The sequence below is a fragment of the Micropterus salmoides genome, unplaced genomic scaffold (assembly GCF_014851395.1).
Source record: "Micropterus salmoides isolate LMB-PRFRI ecotype aquatic unplaced genomic scaffold, ASM1485139v1 Ms_hic_scaffold_2343, whole genome shotgun sequence".
NCBI lineage: Eukaryota > Metazoa > Chordata > Actinopteri > Centrarchiformes > Centrarchidae > Micropterus > Micropterus salmoides.
In genome coordinates, this window is record NW_024041533.1 from 22,501 (window position 1) to 29,709 (window position 7,209).

Consider the following 7,209-nt stretch of genomic DNA (forward strand, 5'->3'; position numbering starts at 1 on the left):
TGTCTCATGGTACTGTTGGTGTTCCTCGTGCTTAACGTCGGACCAATGAGGTGAGCTTATGACACATAATGTGACCATGGATCTCTCCGTATGTCTTTTAAATGTCCACATCAATTTGATTTAGCATCGAAAATCTTAAATTCATTTTAAAACAAAAGAGCGCCGGTGACGCAGATTCTGCAGTTTCAGAAACAGGAAGATTACTGGTAACTGCAGCATATTGTAGATACACAAGAGTTTCATTGCTGAAGGAAAACAAATGGGAAGCCCCATGACTCATTGTGGCAATTACAGCTCTCATGTAAGACATTACACAAAAACATTTATTGAAAACGGTGCCGAACATTTCCCAATATGTTCACAAAAAAAACAACTTCAGTCTTTTTTTCAGTTGACAAAGTGACATTGTTGACATTAGCCTAAAAATACAATTGAAATGTAAAAAAAAAAACAATTGCCACTTTAGCTAAGACTGGTTCATGTTGGAACACATGCCCATAAATAATGATTGGTCTCTCTTTAAAGCTTTGAGCTAAATCACCTACCATAGTAATCTTGTGATACATCCAGCATAATGTAGTCCGATAACACTCAGACTGGACATTTTATCCTGTGTGAAATGGATCTAGCTGGTGAAGCAACCAACTAGCTGGTGAAGCAACTAACAGTTCATCTCTGCCAAGTGGCTCTTGTGTGTATGTTCCGTTCCTCTGTTGTTATAGGACTAATGGGTGAATACGACTGCAAACACCCTGCTGGGTTGGGAGGAAAGTAAACATTTACCACTTACAAATGTAAAAAGAAAATAATTTCTGGCCACAAAAGAAGTATAAAACACTTGTTTATGTTTACGTTTTTCTGATCTCAGCTTGTAACATTAACAACAGTGACAAATTAAGATGAGTTATGTGAAACTACACTGGGGAAAGAGCTGATTCCACCCAGCTAGCAGATGGAGAGATTGTGTAATTCCACAAACTCAAGCTCACAGTCCAACTCCAACTGTAACGATGAATTCTCTGTTCTCATGTTGTAAAAATGTTTGTTTTCTCCTGGGAATAACTTTCTCCACAAGGATGCGAGCATTCACTTGTCGGACTTGTTGGCTTTGATTATTTGCGTGCGCTCTGTGCTGGGAATGTGTTCTTTCAGTTGTTCTCTGGGGCTTAAACATGAAAAAGGTTCTTTGGAGCCATGAATGAGTTTGCTTTTGCGACTCAAGGGAAATTCACGGTAGCTGAAGTCTGTGTGTGTCTGTACCTGTGCTCACATCTGTGTGTTTTGTGTTTGGGCTCTCCTTTGGAATGCAAAATATGCCCGCTTTTGAGGTCCAATCCCTTTGAAATGAAAATGCCGCCCAGGGTAGTAATACCGTTGAAAGAGACTGTGTGCGTAATTTTGCTTGTGCGGGTGCCCCAGCATGCTTTGGGTTATGCAGTCTAGATCAGAGTTCAGATTCTGCTTGTGGCTTAAAAAATAAAAATCCTCCAGTACCCAGTCCTTCTTTTCTGTTTGTTTGCTTCGTCCTGAGTGTCCTGATTTTACCTCACCTGCCTCTTTTCCTCACCTCACCTGTCCTCTGTTTCATCAGACTGTTTCAGGGTGGCTCCAAGCATGATGCTTTTTCCACTCAGCACAGCGGGAGACACCTGTTGGATTTCTCCCAGAGGCAGAAACTGAGGTCGTGATGGGCCCCGATCCCCACCGTAGTGGCTCCTCTGAGATTGCAGACAGGTAATGAGCTCAACCCCTCCCCCGACACTTTTCACAGCACAAACCGTGTCCCGTGGACCAGGATGCACCTGTGCCTGGGCTCAGTCTGAACTGGTACAGCTCATTATAGCACGTGTAAACATGTGCACCAGCCGGTTACCAACTCTGTCCAAACGTCTGCCTTTCAAATGCTTCCAGGCCCTTGGCTATTTGGCAGCTTTGAGTAACAAGGTGGGAAATTGGGGTCAGGCCTTGTTTGACATCCAGCTTTATATTGCCAGTAACAGTTTATTTTTCTAAAGGGTTATATATTTTTCTTTCTCTTTTCTAAATGCAATCGAGGCCCCGCAGTCTCATTTGTAAATTGCATAAATAACATTCTTGTTTGGTACATTACCTGCACCACCATGTCCTGAAAATGATGTTTTGCAAGGTGGTCAGAGTGTCTAATGTCTGCATGGCATCGCCAGCCTGTGTTATGTCAGATCTCTGCGAAGGGTATGTTACAAGTTAATGCAAACCATTCATCTCTAGTGTCAAGTTTCCCGGCAGCATCAAAGCAGCGCAGGCAGGAAGGAACACATTAGCCTTTACAAAAGGGGTGACACAGCGGAGAGGAGGATGACGGGGGAGATATGCAACCTAATCTTGGGGTCCCACTGAACAGGAAGATGTGTGTGTGCAGGAAGGTTAACACGGGCCCCTCGGTCAGAGTTATGATCAGGCCTCTGTGGTCTGACATGTTGTCTCGCCAAACCGTTTCCAGAACATTTAGAGACGGGAACGCAAGGCGTAGTCGACGTGTTGGCTCAGATCAGGGAGGCCCAGTGGAGTTATTACGTCGGAGGCAGACGTTTTGGTAAGAAGCCTCCTGCAGGTGGGCACTGACTGTGGACAGTCTACATCATCACCTCAAGCCACATAATCATTCACTCACTGAAGTATAACAGTTGTAATTAAAGTCACAGTAATGTCTGAGGAGGAAGGTCAAGCCATGCAGTGCAGTGTGTTTCTAATCCATAATGTGTGGTGTATGGTAACAACCCAGGCTGTTGTTTTCGTCTGTCGTCAATGAGCAGACTGGATGTGACCTACAGGGGGGCGATGCTCAGTTCTCTGTTGCATGTTTCTGAGCAGGATTTAATGCAGCATGTGGATGGATCCTTTCAGAATCTCTGCACTTTTCGTATTTTCGTTCATACATTCAGGGATTGAAGCTCCGCCACCTGTGCACGTTAAGTATCAAACATTTGAAGCAATAGAAGAAATTAGTAACCAATAAAATTCAACAGGGATGTAAATGGCCCCACATTGAAGCAATGCTGGGTTTCCTTTTTTTACCCCCTCACTCAATCCCTCTGGGTGTTTCACCTTCGTCAGAGGGCAAGTGGCCATGTTGGCTCTCACTTTGCATTCAAAGCATATTCTCAACATGTGGAAAACATTTTTAACAGATTGTTATTATGAAACTCTTACATTTATTTGAGAGCATCTGACCAGCCTTGTTAAGTTATCACTTTTGTCTCCTATCACCCTCTGTCTCCTTTTTCTTCTGTGTTGTAGTTCTGAGGATAAGGCCCTGATGGTGGTGAAGGATCCTATCTTCCTCAGACCACCTCCCCCCTGCCAGCCTCCTGTTAACAGGACGAAGTGCTTAGAGTAAGTTATGAACACTTTCATGTATCAATGAAAGCACACAAGCATACTTATTAGCTGATGCCCTTTCTCCTTCCACATGAGACCTGAGAGAATTGACTGAATTTGATTGGCAGGTTGACTCATGAGTTGAGGGGTTGGGTCCACCGTCATGAAGTGCAGCTGACCAAATCCAGGCGAGTGAGTAATAGCAATCACAAGCCCACCAGGACCATTCTGGTAAGTCACAGCAGCATGTTTTGTGAAAAAACAAAACCTGAAAATCTGATGGGCTGTGCAAAAATGTACATGATGGTCCGTGTGTGCAATAAAGCTTCACAAACAAACTAAACTTGACTTGTATTTTAGTCCATTACATTCAGTATAAAGTGGTCTTTGGCAAACCGAAGCCTCTCTTTCACCACTGTTTCACCTCCCCTCACACCATCCCTTTTTCTGCCTCTCATTTCTCTTTATTGGGCTGAGTTTAATCCGGCTGCCCTGAGAAAGTAAACGCAACACTTAGAGGGGGAGCTGTGGGATTAGTGCCCCCTGCTCCTTTTTTTTCCATCATTTGTTCAAAATCTGTCACAGTACCTCTAATCCGCTAGGGCCTATACCCAGTTGGTATATACCCATTTTTCATTTTACTATAAATACAAATGTAGGTGTGTTTATTTCTCACCTGCATTGAGCTATTTTAGACACTCATTCGTCTTTGCAGTATTTACAACATATGGAACTTTACAAGACTGATAATATTAATAAGATGTAAATTTTAAATTGTGTTTCTGTTCATTTGAATGGTTCTACTTGCTCTTGCATGTTTGGCAGATAGTTGTTAGCGTACAATAATATTTTTGAAATGATGGCCCATCACAATGGTTTGAATGGAGCCTGTATTGATGTGTAAAGACAGTGTTTCCAACAGTTTTCATGTAGCATGAACATAAAAGGTTATAGCTAATCGTTTCATTTTTCCTAACAGAAACAGAGAATAAGGAGGCAGAAAGAGCCCAGATTGTGACCGATCCATTACTGAAACTACTGAGGAAAAGTGAGTGAAGGCCTGTTACAACGTGTTTGTGTCAGATTCACACATCTTACATGTCAGTTCTTTTTCTTTTTTTTTAAAGCTGCATAAAGCATTTCTTGACAGCTAGAGAGCAGAACATATTGTAAATACGAGCAACACTAGGTTGTGAACTAAAACAGTGAGCTTTAATCTGTTTACAGCTGCAGACTGGAGTGTTTATTGTCAGCAGGAGCCACAGAAATAGATTATGTAAAGCAACTGTAGACATAACAAACTGGTATGTTTCATTGTTTTATAGTTGTATTTGACCAAAGTGGGTCTGTAAATGGAATTGCAGTGGTAAATAACATTTCTGCTTGTATTTCCACATTTTGGGCATTTGCTCCCTTTCTTGTTGTTGGTTTTTTTTTTTTAACAATTGTACCCATTTATGATACAGGGATTATAAAGCATGACCCTTGTATACGTAGCTGCAGAGGTTTGGCCGTCAGTAAGAACCTTTTCTGCTGGACTGCACCGGGTAGTTCAGATCAGACAGATGGAGTCAATAGTTTTTTGGCCACCTACAGTTTTTTCCCCAGTTATTGTAAGTCTAAGAAGGCTATGAAACGTCCACATATACAGGACAAATCTGTTTCAGCAGTTAACCTCTGCAGGGCGCCGATTGGCCAGAATGAAAATAGAAAATACACAAGAAAAATTCCCTTTTTAAGCAGGATATCTTGTACCCAGGTCCCAGAGGGATTGTGGATTTCCCTTCACAAAGGTTTTTTTTTTTTTTTTGGTTTTCATCCTCATGTTTGTGACCTCTCTGCTGTATACATTAATCTTAGAACCATTGTTTACAGCAGTGGGTTGGGAAACAAAGAGATGTAGACCACGGTAGAGCTGCAACTAATTATTATTATCAATTAATCTGCTGATTTTTCTTGATTAATGTTTTGGTTACATAACAGAATATAGCGAAAAATGCAAGGTGATGTCATTAAATGTTTTTTTTTTTGTATGACCAACAGTCCAAAACCCAAAGAGCATCAGTTTATTATAATGTAAAACAAGGGAAAGCAGCCAAGTCTCATATTCGAGAACCTGGAACCAATTAAATTTGGGCATTTTTGCTTGAAAACTGACTTAGACGGTGAATTTATTAAATTGTTGCAAATTACATTTCTGTTGATTGATTAACAAATTAATTGACTAATAGTTGAAGTACTAGATGACTGTAACATGTTGTTTTTGATGATTCTGATGATCTTGTTCTAACACCAAAGAATAAAGCATTGTGTCTGGATTGAAGTGAAATGGACAGACATATCGAATAAGATCAGTGTTTAATAAAAATCAGATTTTAAAACTATTAAATAATTTTATCTACATGAAATTTGCCAAATATAATATTTTTTTCTGGCAAAAAACTGTGATTATCAGCATTTGATCAGTAGAAAATGTGAAACACCCAAATTGATTGAATCCCAGCTTCTGAATATTGAAAATATTTTTCAGCATTCCTCATATTTTTCTGCAATCCTGTTATTCTTCATCAACAGGAATCCTGGCAATGAGCTGCAGATATACTATGCACCTCATAACACCTACAGTGACTTTTTCGATGAGATCAATCGCCGTGGCGACACTTTCTACGTAGTGTCTTTCCGCAGGGTAAGTTTCAGCTTGTCTGGTCCATTACACTGACTTGAGAAGAGAATCTGGCGCTGGCTTCCAGGCAAAATCTGACACGGTCATGAAATTGATCACATAAACTAAAATTAGAAGAGATTTCAATGGACGCTTTCACTGCTAACACTAATCACATGTCTGTGGTGATATTTCCTTCTCCCAAACTGGTCTTAAAAAGCGCCAAATTAATTTATGAATCATAAATGATCATTTGATTTGGGAGGGGAGGGTCGGGAAGGTGGTGAAATACTCACACCCAAGGGTGTAACTACCCCTCTCCAGTCCAGTTTCCTTGGTCCATTTGCAATCATCAAGACCATGTTTTAGATTTTTAGGCATGACCAAATGTCACTGTTAATCTGCATGGTCTTTATTCGTTTGACAATTTTTCCACATTTGGGAATCTGAATCTGGTTTTAATTTCCCCTCTTGATATGATTATTCCTGGACATATTCAGAAAGAGTTATTTGATTAGTTTGGTTTAGTTTCTTGGATTGCTGTCCTTTTGTTTTCAAAAATATTTTTATTTAGACCCAACCGTACATATTTTTGCTCTTGAGTACTAACCAAACAATAAGAAAACACATTATTCTTTAAGTTCTACCCATTATAGTTTGTATTTTATCATTATGGGAAGTTCCTGTTCTATCTGTGTTCACTGAACTACGCCAAATAACACACATTTACTTCAACAATTGACCAAAAACTAACAAAAGAAAGTAAGAAATTATAGATTTAACAGCCTTGCAAACGTGAATGACCTGCTGCAGTCCTCTGAAATGAAACTGTGTTTCTTCATCACTGTTCCAAAGAGCTGGGCCAAGCTCGTAGGTGATGTTAAGCCCTTAAATCCTCAGGATTACTCAGTGGGGTGGGAGTTTTGAAGCATGTGGTCAAGGATCAAGACCTCTTGTCACCAAGCAAGTCACAAAGGTTTGCCTCTGAGTTGGCATGGTGACAGCAGGGACAATGGTAACAATGGTGTACCCCTAGTTGAGGGCCTCTACAGGTCAAGTAGCCGTCCTTCAATTCCAGCTGCTTTGTGTTGCATGAGCAGCGAGGCTGTTATTGTTTATCCAAACTTTGTATCATAGAATTAAACAAATCATCTTTACAGGGGTAAATAAATTCCCTAATATTTTAACCT

The 7,209-nt window shown here is 40.5% G+C and overlaps 1 long non-coding RNA gene and 1 pseudogene across 1 annotated transcript; both read left to right on the forward strand.

Annotated features, from left to right (window-relative positions):
* Positions 1-3,822, forward strand: part of LOC119918679 — an 18,162-nt pseudogene extending 14,340 nt beyond the window's left edge.
* A 553-nt stretch (positions 3,823-4,375) lies between these two features.
* Positions 4,376-6,255, forward strand: LOC119918680. The gene is made up of 2 exons (XR_005447483.1): positions 4,376-4,405; positions 5,932-6,255. It is a non-coding gene; the product is annotated as an uncharacterized LOC119918680 (long non-coding RNA).
* Positions 6,256-7,209: the final 954 nt, after the last annotated feature.